We start from the raw sequence: 17680 nt of genomic DNA on the forward strand, positions 1-17680 counted from the left end.
TTTTTCAAAATTCTTCTTAAGAAAATGTTTGATTATTTCCATAATTTTTACTAATGTTTCATGTTTTTATAATTCAAATTCGAAAATGTGTCTCTCTTTTTCCCTTCTTCAAAATTATTTTTATGCTTTTTATACGCGTAAAGTTAAAATTTGAAATTTATTCCAATAATAAGTAACTAAATTTCGCCCTTTATCAACTCATTTCAAAATTTTAAAATAAAATCATTTTTTAATCGAATGAGCATGCGCTCAAATATTAGACGCCAAACGATCTTTCTGCTTCTGAAATCGTTCGCTCTCCATGATCTCACTCGAGCAGCGCCTGTCATGGCGGCTTCTGTTCCGTTCGATATTCTTCCTTCCCTTAGAGCGGTCAGCTTTGCTAATAAAGAGTAAGATTTTCTTTAATTTTATCTCAGCGACTTTTCGATATTTTCTCTAAATAACTGACAGAATTATCGTTCAAACTATTTTGAAAAATTAACTTAATTATTTTTAGTACTTAATTTGATTTAGATGTATGATTGTGATTATTTAGTTTATCTTAATCATGTAAGAATTTAGATTTGACACATTTAATCAAATTAGCTTTAAGTAAAAACTGTTTCTGAAACATATTTAATGTGTGCCATAGTATGTAATCATTAAATTTTATAAATTAGTTTTTTAAATTTACTTGCAGCATTAATTTTGCTTATATTGGTTTTGTTCTGTGTAAAACACTATTTAAATGTAAGGTAGTAATAATTACATGAATTATAATCTACTGGGCCTAATTCATCAAACATATTTTAGAAATATTATAATTCATATGATAAGTATCTTGATTGAGGCCAATTATTTGGCATTTTATTATTCGATTCGCACATGCAACAATTTTGCTCCCAAGTATTCCGTGATATTTTGTCCTTTATGATATATAAATTAAGTAAAATTGTAAGTTAGTCATCATGAAATAAATATAATGGAACATAAAGTTTAATATTTTTTTAATTAAATATTTTTTAAAAATATTATAATTCATATGATAAGTATCTTGATTGCGACAATTATTTGGTATTGCAATTCAATCAATATCAATTATTTGGTATTTACTTGCAACAATTTTGCTTCAAAATATTCCATGATATTCTGTTCTCAATGATATTTAAATTAAATAAAATGTACGGTAGTCCTCATTAAATAAATATTGACTACTGAGACATTAAGTTTTATATTTTTTTAATGAAACATATTTTAGAAAAATCCAAATTCATATGATAAGCATCTTGATTGAGACCAATTATTTGGTATTCCATTATTCTAAACGTACTTGCAATAATTTCGCTCCAAAGTATTTCGTGATATTTTGTCCTCTATGATATATAAATTAAGTAAAATGTACGGTTGTCATCATTAAATAGATATTGATCTACTGAGACTTTAAAGTTTAAAATATTTTTAATGAAACATATTTTTAGAAATATTATAATTCATATGATAAGTATTTTGATTGAGACCAATTATTTGGTATTCCATTATTCTAAACGTGATTGCAACAATTTTGCTTTAAAGTGTTTCCTGAAACTTTGTTCTCAATGATAAATAATTTAAGTAAAATGTACGATATTCAGAATTAAATGAATTTTGATCTGATAGGACATAGAGTTTCATATTTTTTAGTCAATCTTGTTTTAGAAGTGTCGTAATTAATATGATAAATGTTGTTAACGAGGCCAGTCAATTTTTTATTTCATAACTTAATTTTACTTAAATTATAATAAAATTAAATTTTGTTTACTTGAAATATAATATAACTTAAGTGAAATGCACGATAGTCATCATTCAAAATTTTTTGATTTACTGGGGCATAAAGTTTAGATTTTTATAATCAATCATATTTTAGAAGTGTCATAATTTATAGGATAAGTGTCATAAATGAGAGAAATCAATTTGTTAATTTGGTATTGTGAATGAAGTTATAATTTTGCTTCAAAGTATTTCGTGAAATTGATTTTTACCCTTTAATACAGAAATTAAGTTTAAAGAATTAAAATCAATTCTCTTAAGCAGCGGTTTCCGTAAAGTATTTCGTGGAACCCTGGGGTTCCATGGTAGGATCACAGGGGCTCCTATAGTTGGATCTTTTTATTGATATTTGGAAATCTGTAATAATATCTATACCCAACCAATCTATATTATATAAAACGCTAATACGTATGTATCAATAAAACCGATGATATTTCTTTTCTCGCGTTGGCAACAGTTTTCATTTTTAATTGATAGGCTTCGGCGCGCAAGAGCACGTAGTGAGCATCATATGGCTAAACTAGAGCCCCTGAATTAGACAGGCCGACTCATAATCTATTTTTGCTCCAAAGAGCTAACATAAGCACAATACTAACATAACGTTAACTTGTGAACTTTTTTGCTCCAATATTGCTTGATAGGTCAGCTCTGATAGTACAGGAGCCTTAGGCTAATCTATATTATATAAAACGCTAATATATTTTAATTGATAGGCTTCGGCGCGCAAGAGCACGTAGTGAGCATCATATGTCTAATCGGGTGAATTTTCACCGAATTATCAAAACAATTCTCACAAAATTATCTTCATCGAAGCCGATGCTTTACATCCGGCGTTCAGTACTATTTCATATTGTTTTACAACACATGGTTTTAGCCCTCTGGTGGGAAAGACTTTAAAACAAAACTTACAACAGTTACTTTTCTCAACAACTGAAATTTAGAATAGTGTGATTAAGAAAAATATGTGAACTGTTTGCAATTTCAAATTAATATTGAAATGCACAGGTTTAGAATTTTCTACAGTGAAAAGTTTTCGGAACTTCAGTGTTCAAAAAAGTATACAAAAGCTAGACGTTAAGAACGTATTCAATGAGCGAGCAAAGCGAGCATCGGATTGCGAAGCAATCCGAAATGAACTGCCAAAGCAGTTCTGGGGGTTGGCGAGCGCCAGCGAACAGGGGGTGAAGCCTCCTAGTAATACATAATTTACGTAATATTTTGATTATTTCCATTGTTTAAGTAGAGTGCCAATAAAAATAGAGATTTCAAAATTTTGAAAAAATATATTTTTTCTGCAGCGAAAAAAAGAAAAAAATGAATAAATTCAAAAAGAAAAAGTGTATGCTCTTATGAAAACAAATCCTTAATGAATTTCTTATGAAACTTTTCAATTCAAAATTCTATTACCGAATTAAACACCATAGAATTATGTTTCTCTTATAACCGTGCACAGTGTTCATTACAGTTTATTTTAAAAAAAAAATAAATAACAGCGTTTATTTTATTTATTCTTATCTTATGCATATACTAAGAACAAATTCAAAACTACTAAATATTTTCGACGTAATTAGTAGCCTTTCCTTAATTAATATATTCGTAACTGCTAATGAATATCATAAAGTCGGGGTACCGACAGAAAAATTTTGATCATTTATTTCTATAGACAAAAGTAAATAAATAAATAAAATAAAATAAATAATGAATAAAATAAATAAGAAATAAAATAAATAAAACAATAATAAGTGAACAATTAAAAATAAGAGTAAAATGAATGCTTTTTGCACAATTCCAACGCTTTTTAATGAAAATGTTTTCTAAAATTCACTTCATATTCTCTGTAATCTATTGTTTGATGAAAGTCCATGTTAGTTATTAAATAAACATTTATCTAGTATAGATTTGAAATATACAACTTTTTGAAACAAAATGCTTGAAGAGAACGTACATTACAGTTTCAGTTCATTTAGTTTTAATTGAAAGAAACTTTCCAGCTGATGGAAAATCGTGGTGTAACGGATAGGGCTGCGGTTTCCAAATGGTGTTCCGCGGAACTCCCCTTGGACTCCATTAAAGAGTTAAAGGAGTTCCGATAGTTGGTAGTTTTTATAACTAGTGATGAGATTTAAAACCTCATTTTATATTTAGATCCAACCTATAATTCATAATTTATTTAACCTTTCGGTTGCCTTTATGAAATTATTTTAAGTGAAATGCCAAAGAAATAATGGTATTTTTGAAAGAAAATATAATATTTCTACTAATAACAATATATCGAGCAAATTATAAAAAGAACAAGCATTTATAAAATACTGCATTACTATTCCCCATTACGCTTTTCAAATCATAATTAAAAACTAATATTAAGTTTTTATTTCGGGGCACACCATATTGTGATTTATTTTATTCCTTTTCAGCTTATGTATACACCTAAAACAATTCCATAACTAGATTAAATGTAACACATGGATTGCAAATTCAATTGTTGGACATGAAACATAATTTAAGATTATTAATAATTAAATATTTTCCTAGTCCTTATTAAATATTTAAAAAAAAGACAGTCTTTTATAGGTTTAACGCTCTTAATAAACTTCATTTATTAAGTCCGGGTTCCACCGAAAGAAGGCTGATTATTTAGGGTTCCGCAGCCTAAAAAAATTGGGAACCTCTGAAATAGGGGGTTTGCTTGCAGCTGGAAATGGTTCGGAGGTCAAATTCTAGCTGGAATTTAAACTATAATTTTCCTTTATGAAAAGGTTGATAACAATTTAATATATTTTATTCAATTTATAAATTGTTATTTTTTTAATTTAATTTAATTCTTTCAATAAAATTAAATTTATAAAAACAAAAAATCAAAAGACATTTAGTTTTTTTATTTTTTAATTAAAATATATTACTTTAAAAAAAAACATTTTTTTAATGTATTAATTTAAAAATGATTATTTAAAAAATACAAAATTAAATTAAAATTTTTAATTACAAAATTTTTAAACTAAATTTTTTAGTTTAATTTCGCAATTTTCAAAAAATTACAAAATTTTAATTTAAATTTTAAATTCAAATTGTACTATTTTATAAACTGAATAAAACATATTAACTAGTTATCAATCATTTTTAGAAAAGAAAATTAGAGATAATATTCAATCATCCCAAGTTGAGATTTGAACCCTTTGATATCTCTGGTAGAAGGCGGACAACGAAACCGTAACAACATTAATCAGCTATTAAGTTTTTGCAATTTAAAAGTAAATTAACTAAAACTTTAATGGGATATATTTTATCCTAGGGGCAGATCTAGTGGCTAATTTAGTTTTTAAACATACTCTTTAATTTAACACTAGAAAGACTGAAACTTAGTATATTGCCCAAAAGCAGTCAAAATGACTAGAAAATTGTGAAATGTGTAAAGAAATTTGTTTAAAATTAATTTTTTATATTTTTTTATATTATTTACAGTTATATAACAAGCTGTTATTAAATATTAACACTAAAAAAATAATACAAAACTCTAAGAAATTGTGTCATTATATACATCATTGTTTTTCTAATTGAAATTAAAAAGCAGTCAAAATGATTTCTTTGGGCAATCAATCATTTTGCAAAGTTAAGCTTAACTTTGTTTAATAGGAATTTTCGAGATGCGTACACCCCTTGTGAGTTCTATACCGAAAAATTTATAATATTTAAAATTTATCATGATTATGTTTTTGATGTAGGTTGCTCTTTCAAAAATTCTTGATTCTTATATCGTTCATTAAATTTCTGTCTTTATATGGCAGAGGAGGAGATACCCACCAAGAGAAGCTTGATCATTTATTGTCTTATTATGAAAAAACATTGCAACACACTGACCTAAACAATTCTTCTTATTCAATTCCAGTGTTTTTAATTTAAAAAGTTTTCAAAAGTTCGGTTTATTCGGTTATCTATAGTTTGATGAAAGTTCAATGTAGTTTTCAAATAAACTTGTATCTTGTAAGAATTTGAAATAAACAACTTTTTGAAACAAAAATGCTTTAAAAAAAAAGCAATATTTCGAATGCATTACAATAACTAAATCCAATACCACAAAATTTGTAACATTTAAGATTAATTACTGGGGAATAAATTTTTGGTTGCAAATACTTGACCTTGCTTAATTCAAGTGTGGTAATTTCAAATCTGGTATCAGTTTTGCTTTTAAAGCTGCAGTTTTCTTTTTCAAAATGACATTTTTAGTCTAGTTTTTGTCGAAATGTTCCATTTTAAAAGCGTTGTGTATAACATGATACCGATTAAATATTATGACAACGAGAGTTAGGGTGCATTATCAGGTTTAAAAGTACATAAGAAGCCATGCCCGGAAAAGTCGTCGTATGTTGCTAGGGGCGCTTCCCTAGTGCTTGTTCAGAAGTACACAAAGGAACAATTCATTATGTAGGAAGCACCTTTGGGGCGTACAGCGACAGTTCCGGGCCGCACGATTCCAAACCGTAATGTTCCCAATCCTTAAGACGGGGAATATGCAACTTTTTCCCTCTTTCTCGGGAATACGTAATTCTAAGCAATGACGTCAGAATAAAATTGTGCGCGCGCAACATGCCATGTACTGTCTTGTGACGCTGTGCTGTGGCGGGAATCTGCAAAGCTTTACAACCATTATTATTTGTTATTTTCCGTTGAAACTGGAGAACGCGAAACTGTGAATTAATAATGCAGTGAAGTAAGTAATTTATCATTTTCATTAAACTTTTGTTTGTGATTACAACTAATAAATTTCTAATATATTTTCTGTTTTAATTAATTGTTTTGCTTTGACTGTTTATCTAATACCCCATATATATCGCTATAGTGTGTGTGCCATTAGTTTTTCCCTGCATTCATTGCTTAAATGTTACACGTGTCTGCAATGCAGTATTCAAAGGTTTGAATAATGCTGTGGTGTTACGTTTTTCTGTTATGTCCCCAAAACGTAAAGTTTTAAATTGCAATATGTAAATTTTTAGATAGCTTAATTTTGTTGTGCAAATTGTTAAATTTAAGTTTATATTCTTTAGAGAAGAGATAAAACTACTAACAGGAAGAGAAGTTACTGTAGATATAGCACTAATGTAGGCTACATGAATAATTATATATATTAAAATTTAAATTGCTCTTATAAATTTTGTTCACGTCATTAATTTTGATATATATGGGAGTTTTGTTATAAAAACAAAAAAATTACTTCAGCAGCAACTGATAAAACCAGTTGTTTTGGTTCAGAACTATGTTATTTAAACAGAAGACTGTTTTATTATTAATAATCAGAATAGAATGTTTATTATAATAAAATATATATATTTAAAAGAGCATTATTATTATTTAGCGTGCAATAATAAGCATTAAATCCTTTTTTTTTGTTTTGTTTACCTTTCAGATGCAGGTGGAGATGGAAGGAGCAATGGTTGGTTTTAGTCATAAGAGGTAATTAAATTATAAGTTTTTTTTCATTGATATTTAAAATGATTATTGCATATCCCTCAAGTTATAAAATATCAGAATTTATTATTAAAAGTTTGTCATTCAGATATTTTTTTTACTTGGATAGTTTTCATTTAGTTTAAATTAACACGCCTAATGATTTCTTTAAAGTAAAATTTTTTTATGATATATAATATAATATTTAATCATAAATTTCTAGGCTTTCCAACCTTAATAATTTATGTTATTTTAACATCTGTCAATATCTTTGGTACCGAATGATATTTTTCACCTTTTAAGATATCATTGTTTTCGTCATAATGTTATCATTTTAATTTTTTGTGTTATTGATAATGATTTCAGTATACTACTGGATGTATTGTTATTATTATGACCTAGATATTTATTTTTTTCACCTAGGTGTATTATTGTAGCTTATATCTTGGTTGTTATATTGTAGCTTATAACTTGGTTCCATGGTCTTGGCGACCAATAAGTATTTTCAGATATCTGATATTTCAGTATTTAGACCTCTGATTTTTCAGACGGTTGTTGAAAAATCAGATATCTGTTGATTTCAATACTATCCAGAGTTTATCAAGAAGATATAGCTTAAACCTACAAGGAGAAGTTAGCAAATTTTATATGTTAAAATTAAGTTTCAAATATTTTTTTTCTTTTTAAATTATGAAATTAAGTTGTGCTTTAAAATTTACTATTTCTCTAATAAATATAAATCAGAAACTATACATATTCCCATAAGAATGTATAAGTAAAAATTATTTTAGTACTCTAAATTTTGTTAACAGATTATGATACAAATAAACTAGCAAAGATGATTTTGTAGTGAAGATGGAAGATAATATTATATGTATTAACATATATTAATGAAATGTGCATGCACATTGTAATTGTTTGTTCGTTATTGGAATAATTTATTTGTCTACTTTTAATTTATTAATTCTAATAAACAATTATGTATACCCAATAAAATCATTAAATTATGTAATCTGTACTTAGGAAATGTGTGTTAAAATTTTTTTTCATATAATCAAATGCAAAAAGTATAATTAAGATGCAAACTGATGTTGTTGTTTTTTTAATTAAAGGATATTGCAGCAAATTAATTTATTGTAAAATATAGTAGAATTATCTTGTGCTGTGAATGTTTAATATGTGCTTTTACATTCCAAGGAATGATTTGACATGCTTTTAGGAATTCCCTTTATTTGTGCGTTTATCTATAATTTAAAACAGGCTTTACATTTTCTGAAGCTTCATTTCCGTAATTTTATAATGCACATAAATGGAAGACTAAAATCTGAAATATCTATCTCTAAATCGTTCCTTATATTAATTCCTTTGTATATACATATATATATTTAGAATATTTCTGAAAAACTTTTTTTTATCCCTGGGCACGTTTTCTGTTGATTTAATTTACTTTTTATTATTGAAAACGTCTAGATATTAAGCTAACCTTCTGACTTAAGGTTTTGTCGTAACCCCAACTATAGTTTTATCTAATACATAATTTGTAGAAAACTTTTCATCAAAAATTCAGTTGCTATGATGTTTTCAAAGTGATTTTATTTTTAAAATGTACTGTAATTTAAGTTAGTGCACGATTTTTGTTTCAGATTCTTGGAAAAAGTGTTGTGTAGAGTCTGAGATTTTCTTTGGAACTTTCTTCTATTATACAGCAGATACAAAGTTATTTTGTTCTAGGTATATATTATAGAGGGTTTTTATATCTGTCTTTTATACCATTTTGTGCTAAAAATGTTTTGCAAATGCTTTTAGAAATAAAAATTTATTTAATTGATTTCTAATTTTATTTTAATTCTTAAATAAACCCTACATTTATTTATTTTATGGTATTTTACCAATTGCTGCAACTAACAATTACATTTGTATTCATAAATATGAGTAAAAAATCTGATTTTTTTTTCTTGCAACCTTTTTTTCTTTCTCAATAGTTTTTTAAGTTAAACTGAATTTAGTAAACATTCAAACAAGCATATAAGAAATGAAATAGAATCTTGAGACATTTCTCAAATATTTAATTAATGAATTGAGTTAACATTGAAATAAACTTATAAAAAATAAATTAACACATGTTAAAATAAACAATAAAGTAAAAAACATTAATAAAATAAATGATTAAAAAAGTAAAATAATTTCTTAAATATTTCAGCACAAGGACTGCAAGAATGGGAACTTTAATGCTCCCTCATTTATTGAGTACATGAACAGAAATAAACAAATTGTTTAGGTTTGGTATTTGAAATGGAAAGGTTTAATTTTCATATATATTAATGTAGGCGTATGGATATTACAGCTTAACCTAGTCTGGAGTAATTTAGTTAAAACTTTTTCTCTTAATTATACACATGAGATAATACAGCTGTATTACAATAGATAAAAATGATAGGTTTGGTTGCGCAAAATTAATAATCTTACACTATTAACACTGAAGATTTGTGATTGAAACTAGTAAATCTCAGTACATATACGCTATTTTCAAATAGTGATAAGATAACATCGATAAAGATTTATGTCAGAGATTTCTTAAGTGTGAAAATTATTGTTTTAGGAAGTAATTAGTAGTTTAATTAGGTTTAGTAATTTAAAATAAAATTGCTTATGAATATCTTTTTTAACTTGTAATTGATTCTTATGTTTTTAAAGGCGTCTCAGAATGTCATTCAGTTAGGGAATGTGGAAATAAACATTTTTTGCTTATGAAGTTTATTCCTGTGAATACATTAAAATATTTTCTTAAACTATTAGCATGATGGGAAATAAAAAAACAGTTAGTGCGTTTTAAAAAAATTAATTATCTGTATAAAATAATCGCATCAAAAGAATGTAACCTTGCATTAAGTGTTGAATAGCATTAGTTGCTTCTGAAGTTTTTTTTTCCCATAAATAAATTAAAATAATATGTATCTCACTATAGGATATTTTAAAACTTCCAATTTGCTTTTTCATTTTTATGCACTAAAAAACTTGTCCCAATTTACTGATATTTGTTTTTGAGTTGGTTTTGAAGAACATGTGCACCGTTTTTATACAAATAATAGTTACTTAAGTTTGAAATATTTTGAATCATTCATTATGAGTGAGGGAATATAAAATATGAGTTTCAAATTTCTTGCTCAATATGAAACCTATTTAAAGACCAGAAACTTTGACCAATTTTATTTATAGTAACAGCATTACAGGTGTAAAGGTTGAACGACAAAGCATTAAAAATTTTTGCATTTGTAACTGGTAAGAGTTGCGAGCGAGGGAATGATATTTCATAATGTTGAATTATTAATAAAAAATTTATTTCAAATAATACTTCAAACTTATACTAAGCTGAAATATAATCTTCAAAATATATTTTGAACAAATAACTCATTCATATATCTGGGGAGGGGGGAACTAATAGTCTACCATTTAAACTTTAAAGCAGAGAGCTACCCAAATATCAGCAGAAAATAACCAAAAGATTGATTTAAAAAGATTTAATATTTCCTTGTAATTAGAAGAATTTGTTGTATTTATTAAGATTTTTTTGGTTAGGATTGAAATTAATTTATGTATTTAATTATCTCATCAGAAAGGAAATGGCTATAGAACATTACGGTTTTTTAAATTAAAATTTAAGTTGGAAAGAAACAAAAGTTTGTGAATCCATAATATGATACTATTAACACAAAGTTATTAAGTGAACAAATTTTATGTTTAAAAAAAGTGTAACAAAAAAATTAGTTAATTTTGAAAAGAATAGGTTTAAATATATTAATTTGACTAGTGTGACTTCGCGTGTGAAGATGCAAGTTGTAAGCCAGTAAAATAGAATATTCTACAATCATGGCATTAAACAGTTTTTTTTTTAAGATATCAAGTTTTTTTTAAAAAAAAAAAAAAAAAAGTGTTAATGCTGATGGTCTTAAATTAAGACTTATGCAATGAAAGCAACAGTACATGAAAATAAAGGTTTCAAAAAGGATAAATACAAGATCTATACTCAATCGAAACATTTTTTATTTATAATATTTACTTTTAACAAACGTTACTTATTTTCATTAAACACAAAAAAAAATTTTTTTATTGCATCCAATTTACATTTTTAAGTCTTAGAAAGCTTTTCATGTTTTTGCATAATTGATAAAAGAGGAAAAGAATATAACAATTATGGAATGCTATTATGGATTGTTTTTTTTTTTTTAAAAAAAACAGATTTGTAGAGTTCGAAAAAAAAAAAAAACGCTGTGGAAAACTGAGTTTCTATTCGGTAAGGCAGGATAAAGTTTGTTCATCTAAACTTTCTTACATTTTATATATTTTTCCACCAGAAATCAAAAATTAACACTTGTTATTTTGTAGATCACCAGGGACCAAAAAATGTAAGGATAGGGTCATGGAGGAAAAAAACATTATTATTCAACATATTTTATTTGTGCTAAAGTCAAGTTTTATTTTTAATCAAAAATTGTTGCAGAATTCCTAACTTACAAAGTTTAAAATTTATTAAAAAGGACTTGCCGATCTTAGACAGTGAAATTTACATTATGAGCTATAAATTAAAACAAATTCATTAAATAGAATAAAAACTACAATTCTTGAAAGATAACCTTAAATTGAACAATTCCAGTGAACTAAATATTTATAATCCCTCAAGAAAAAGCTACCAAAATGCCCATTAAAAATTATTTAATTTTATTCTTATATTAAAGAACATAATGCTAGAAAGCTTTCAGTTACATTTCAAATACAGGTATTAACTTTGTTATGTATAGCAAAAAAAAATCTAAAAAAAGCACCCTAGTTTTTTAACTAAATAATTTTTATTTCAAAAGCACTAAAACAATATTCAATACCCACTGTGGATTATGAAACTATTATAAAGCATGTAATACTAGAATTATAGAAAAAGCTAATTGCTAAACAATGTAAATATACTTTTTCATAAAATATTCTAAACCATAAAATGCAGTTAAAATAAATATTGAAAACTAGATGAAAACAGAATTTTGGAAATACAATTTTAATAATATTACTGAAGAAAAAATCTTATATCCTCATAAAGAACAGAAAATAAAAATTAACAAATTTATTCAATACTTGAAACAGAATAAATTTGAATTTGTAAATGAAGTTTAAATAATGCTACTGTCAAATATAACAATTAATTATGTAAATAATAACAATTTAATAAATTATTATATATTTTAGTAATTGCAATTATTATCAATGGGGACTGATTTCAAAGCACATCTGAGATCTCTTATTTTATAAACAATATAATAAACTTAAACATTTTGTAATATGCACAGGTGAAATAACTTTACTTAAACCTCAAAGCTTTGAAGAAATAATAATCAATAACTTATTGAATTGAAATCAATAATTAAAAATAGTACAATTAAAACAATAACCATGGGTGAAAGCCCTTATATAGCAGGACGAAAAAGAGAAAAACCTGGTACGTAAAACATTTCTTTCCAGCATTTTTTTCGAAAAAAATGAAATATCTGTAACTATCAAGATTTCTTTTATAATTCTGGCATATATATGAAACTGCTTCTTTTCCAAGATAAAGTAGATATTGTTGAAAAATTTAAAGAAAGAATAAGTAAACTCCTCCCCAAAACTAGCTATAACTGAAATGGTTTTACTACCAGCCTTTCCTCTTTTCCGTCTCGCTTTCACCCCTGACAATAACTTTATGAATCAAGGGTATTAAGAAAACTTGAATTTTTTCTGGTCTCATACTCAGATCAAACATAGAACTTAACACTTGAATAATGCATACAGACCAAAAAAAAAAAATTATCTACACCTAGGGAAATAAGAAACTAGCAGTAATTAACTTGATCTGCCAAATATAATTTTAAAAATTTATTATCCCTATAGCATTTTTCCCCTTCGACTAATAATTAATACATTATATGCCTTTTAGTAAGCTGACTGATAGGCATAGTAGAAAAATCAAATGGATATTTTTTGGATTTGGATGGTTTGTAAAAATTATACAAGATAAAAAAATGAGGTAAACATTTGCTATATACAGTTAAAATCAAATTAAGTGAATTTCAATGCATTAAAGCATGTCAATACAAATTAATCCTATTTGTTTTTTAAAAAAACTTATGTACCAGATAAAACGAGGAAAAAATTTTGCTATGTAGAATATCAAATTATGTTAATTTCAAGCAACTAAGAAAAAGAATTCAAATCAATAGCGCAGCATGTCAAATAAACGAGTAAAATCCATGATCATTTTTTTTAAAATAATATAAAACTAAATACAATCAAGCACAGGCATACAAAACAAATTCACTTGAACCTGCAATGTGCTGGGCAACTGGCTCGTTGTTGTATGCAACTGAATTCAACAAGTGTTCAATATGTCTTTACTGTTCGTCTAATTTTTTAAATATTTGCATAAATTTTGCAGCAATTTCGAATGAGCATTGTTAAAATAGTCAATGATTTTCACAGACAAAGAAATTAGTTTAAGTTACTACTATATGTGACCACTATTTTAACACAAAATTGATTAAGACATCAATGAATTTTTTTATTTTTTATAAAATATGATTAAATATAATATTTCACAAAATTTTAATGCATAATACTAAGATATTTTAAGCATGGAGATTATTTTACAAAAAAATTTAATTTATGAAAGACATTTTCATGAATACAGGTTTTATATATCAATTGTTTGAAAAATATAAAGGTAACAGAAATTTCAAAATATTAAGAAATGAAAATCCTTAAGTACAATAAATTACAGTCTATTATCACAGCTCTTTTTTTCAAAAAGAAAAGAAAGACTTAAGATGTCCATAAATAATGTAGAGCATTGTAAAATATTATGAAACCTATGATAAATGATAGTTAGTAGCAGCCGCTGGTCTAGGGAGGTTACTTGGAAGATCAGTTAAAACCTTGCTTGATGATCTATTACTAGCCTTTGTCATTGTCTTAATTGCACTGGTGATTTCACTGAAGATGCCATGTGATATGTAGTTCAGCTTAGCCACTGTCCATAATTTAGATATCAAAATTAGTTTCTGGATAAGAATCCTCTCTACAGTAGAAAAATCATCTCATTCATCAAATAGAAAGCTGTCTGCATAAATGTAGCTGAAAATTTAAAAAAAAGAAAGTGAGGCCATAAGCATCCAGTGGAAGGGGTATCTGTTTAACGAATAAATATACTCAAACTTTATTTACTAGAAATTCTATGTTTAATTAGGTAGGTACTTACTATAAGGAACCGATTTAGGATAAATCACGATTTTTAAACAATTTTAATAACATTAAAATTTAAATATTTTTGACACTTAGGAAACTGAAGAATATTTTGTTAGAAACGATAAATTTTAAAAAGGATTATATTGTTAATTATCAATCTTTGGAGTCAGAAAACCACTATTAACACAATCTTTCTATTATGTTTCCCATTATCCACATTTAATTAAACACCACAAATAATTTGGTTACTTATTTATTGCACCTGAAATACATAAGTACCATAATTCTTCCTGTAGCAACAAAACAAAAAATAATAGTAACAACAAATATTAAATTATCTATTTCTATACATTGTGAAATTGAAAGATGTTTTAAAACTAAGATGTGCCTGATGTAAGATGTTACATATTTTGTCACTAGAAATGTATTGTTTATTAAAAAATTTTCTCCATGCAACTAAAATTAAATTAATAGATACAATTGTTTATATTATTAACTGATTAGAAAAAATAATGCCGAAAACTAAAGTCATGCACGATATTTTGTTAAGAAGAGATTAATAATTACTAGGTACTTTATTTACGTCGCATTAGAGCTGCTCAATGACATGAATTATGCATATGACTGTTAATGGAAGGATACTTATTAACAGTACAAATCAAATTCAATAAGAATTTATAAAGTAATATAAATAAAAAATTCTATAACTTAATATAATATTCGTAACGGAGCCAAAGCTATAACTACTAAGAACATATATTTTTAATAATTCAACATACCTATCATAACTGTTTATTTACATATTGAACGTAATTTCACTTAGTATCTATCTGTGAAAGGTTTTTAAATGAAAAACTAACAAAAGTAAAAGCGTTAAAACTTCACAGTTTGGCGCGAAAAGAACCATCGGTACTCTTAAGAAAATTAGACTTACCTAGCATCACTCACGAACTCTTTATTAAATTAATGTGTCGATACTCCAACCAAGGAAATTAGCAGATTCTCTTCTTTTGTTTAATGAAAATGACATAAATAGTTGTTTCAGGCATGGCGATTTCAGCTTCGCACATTTCGAAGCTGTATATCAACATGCTGCGACTTTTCCAGAAGAGGTACATGCGCACAAACCTATTTTATTCTGACGTCATTGCTTAGAATTTCGTATTCCCGAGAAAGAGGGAAAAAGTTGCATATTCCCCGTCTTAAGGATTGGGAACATTACGGTTTGGAATCGTGCTTCCGGGCCCTGGTTCCTATGCAGTTTTAATCCAGATGATGTGCCTTAACTCTCCTAGAAGTTTATCGCATAACTGATGTGACCCTCTGATACATATTTTTTTTAAAACTTGTTAAATTGTTTTTAAACTTGTACATTTCAACAAAATATTGACTAAAAATGCTTTTAAAAAAATCTAGCTTAGAGAATTAAACCGATTGCAGATTTGAAAGCAGCGATACGAAAGTTTCTAAGATCTGTTAAAAAAATTTCATGCAACCAAAAAAAATCATTGTGCCCAGTGAATAATTATGTTTTTTAAACGATTAATTTTTATATGCTCATCGTTATATTTATTAAATTTAAATCCTTATATCCATTGATTTAGCGATAGAAGAAAATTCTATTGACTTTTAATTTGATTTTTTTCTGAATTTGGAGGAGCAAATCGAACGGTTTTTCTCTTCATCATCACTTTTTCTTGCACCGAAATCTTGAGTAGTTTGGATGTTACTATGGTTACTATAACACTGCCTTTCAAGTAGCGTGTTCTTATTGATAAATCGTCATCCTACATCTAAGTCACTCATAATCAGCGTTTTTCTGGAAATGCTACTAAAATGAAGTGCTCGAATTTTTTTTTCCTTCTTTATCATCTAGAATAGGAGTCGCATAAAATATTTAATTTTCTTAATTAAATTGTATACTTGTAAAGTGTGCTTTCGTTTTCTTTTCTTTTTTCTAATGCATCATCTTTTTTTTTCGTTATTTTTTATTTCATTTTTTTGCCAGTCGCCTCCTGGTCTGTCCTTATAAATTAGAAGAATTCCAACTCCTGCAAAATTCGATTAAAATATTTTATCCAGATATCTTTTATATATAGATTTCTCTTATACGGCGACAAAGAAAGTCCTCATTTCTTTTCATATTGGCAACAAAGTATAAAAATATCGAGCGTGTAAGTTAGGGATGCACAGCCTTTTTGAGAGATGGGCCACTCGCGCAGTAGGTAGATTAACGAAGGGCCGCACGTGTACTTAGACATTTGGACGGTAAAAATATAAATATTTAATTAAACATTAGTGCTCTAAGCTCTAACTTTTTTTATCAGTAAACTTGGTAATATATTTGTAGAATGTACAAATAAAATAGGTTTAAATGAAAGTTCATGAGCTTGCAAATTTATCATCTGACAGAAAAATGCAAAAACGAAATTTGAAGAATCGAAACTAGACGTCTTCATACTAAACCACAAGTTTTCATACTTTTTTTTTTTTTTTTTTTTAAATATATGTATATTCAGGCAAGTCAGTTTCATAATTTTTTCGACAATTTTAGTTCTAAGAATTGAGAACGATTGTTTTTTTCTCGTTTGTGTCATTTTTGCTATTTTTCTGTTTTTATTATAGCGCAGCAGTATTTTAAAAGAAGATTTCAGATTGCCTTTCATTTATTGTCAATTTTTTCGTGTACTGTAATATGGATAGCCGGTAACATAGAAAAGTATAATTTTCAATATGAAAGTTTTGTTTTAGAAACAGAACATTGTTCTGCTTTTTTTTTAAATTCATTTTTATTTTTATTAGCGTATTATCATAACACAGCATTTTTTAAAAAACGCTTATAATAAACTTTATTTTATAGCAATGTTTTCTAAAAATACGGCATTACAAAAATTGAAATTTTCATTATTAGATTTTAATTTTAAAATAGATTTTCATTTTAAAAGTAAAGAAAGTTTATTGTTTTTGTTTCAATTTAGCTTATTCTTTAAACAAAAGAAAACAAAAAGAAAAGAAAAGCTCTTGCTTTTATCGGCGTTTTTATTATAAGGCAACAACTTTTAAAGGTGTTTCTGTTAGACTTTATTATTCACTTTTTCTTGGAAATATGGTAATTGGAAAACTAAGATGTACAGCTTTAAAATTTTCTTTCGAGTTTTAAGATTTTTCTTTTCTCAGTTTCGCTTTCGAA

At 26.5% G+C, this 17680-nt stretch overlaps 1 protein-coding gene and 2 long non-coding RNA genes across 4 annotated transcripts in view; 2 read left to right on the top strand and 1 right to left on the bottom strand.

The window, feature by feature from the left end:
* The first annotated feature begins 258 nt into the window (after positions 1 to 258).
* Positions 259 to 17680, top strand: part of LOC107455167 (uncharacterized) — a 64077-nt gene continuing 46655 nt past the window's right edge. Inside the window, exon 1 of the mRNA XM_016072642.4 lies at positions 259 to 392. The gene's annotated coding sequence lies outside the window, so the exon portion shown is untranslated. The remainder of the gene's footprint in view (positions 393 to 17680) is intronic.
* On the top strand, positions 6334 to 9055 carry LOC147804311 (uncharacterized). Of its 2 annotated transcripts, XR_015429397.1 has the most exons (4): positions 6501 to 6742; positions 6828 to 6881; positions 7187 to 7233; positions 8871 to 9055. It is a non-coding gene; the product is annotated as an uncharacterized LOC147804311 (long non-coding RNA). The 2 variants fall into 2 exon arrangements; XR_015429398.1 differs by lacking the exons at positions 6501 to 6742; positions 6828 to 6881 and adding an exon at positions 6334 to 6493.
* LOC147804312 (uncharacterized) lies at positions 11482 to 15727 on the bottom strand. Its single transcript, XR_015429399.1, has 2 exons — positions 15425 to 15727; positions 11482 to 14379 (listed from the first exon to the last, which is right to left on the bottom strand). It is a non-coding gene; the product is annotated as an uncharacterized LOC147804312 (long non-coding RNA).

This window comes from Parasteatoda tepidariorum, chromosome 9, assembly GCF_982258835.1.
Source record: "Parasteatoda tepidariorum strain Cologne lab strain chromosome 9, Ptep-v5.0, whole genome shotgun sequence".
Lineage (NCBI taxonomy): Eukaryota > Metazoa > Arthropoda > Arachnida > Araneae > Theridiidae > Parasteatoda > Parasteatoda tepidariorum.